Source organism: Peromyscus californicus, unplaced genomic scaffold (genome assembly GCF_007827085.1).
Source record: "Peromyscus californicus insignis strain IS unplaced genomic scaffold, ASM782708v3 Scaffold_12__1_contigs__length_115047231, whole genome shotgun sequence".
In the NCBI taxonomy this organism is placed as follows: Eukaryota; Metazoa; Chordata; class Mammalia; order Rodentia; family Cricetidae; genus Peromyscus; species Peromyscus californicus.
The window spans coordinates 104,819,165-104,819,857 of NW_026294413.1; positions in this window are offsets into that span (position 1 = coordinate 104,819,165).

A 693-nucleotide genomic window follows, 5' to 3' on the forward strand; every position below is an offset into this window, starting at 1 on the left:
GAGGGGGGGCTGCGAGAGGAGCTGGAGAGGGAGGGAAGAGGTGGAGTGGGCGGTGCCAGAGCCCGGAGGAGGGCGCGGCCAGGGCCTGGCTGATGCCTGGAGAGTAGCGGCGGGAGAGGGCGGGCCCACAGGGTCAAGTCTAGGAGATGGAGGGGGCGTGACCAAGTGGAGGGGGAGGAGCCTGGAGAAGGGCGAGTCCAGAGTAAAAGGAGAGGGCAGGCCTGAGGAGGCGTGTGGACCGAGCATAGGGGGCGGAGCCTGCAGCGAGGAAGCGGGGCGGGGCCAAGAGTAGCGGCGGGAGAGTCCAGGGAGGAGGAGCGGGCGGGTGTGGACCGAGCATAGGGGGCGGGGCCTGCAGCGAGGGAGCGGGGCGGGGCCAAGAGTAGCGGCGGGAGAGTCCAGGGAGGAGGAGCGGGCGGGTACGACCGAGCATAGGGGGCGGGGCCTGCAGCGAGGGAGCGGGGCGGGGCCAAGAGTAGCGGCGGGAGAGTCCAGGGAGGAGGAGCGGGCGGAGCGGGGGGCAGGAGCGGGAGGAGTCGGGAAAAGGAGCGGGCGGCTGGAGGAGGAGGAGCGGGCGGAGCGGCCGCACCGCCGGCGGCGGCGGCGGAGGAGGGGGTGTGCGCGGGTCACATGGTCGGGGCGCCCTCCCCGTCAGCTGCCGTGCCCGCCGCCGAACGCTGCCACAGGAAGCCA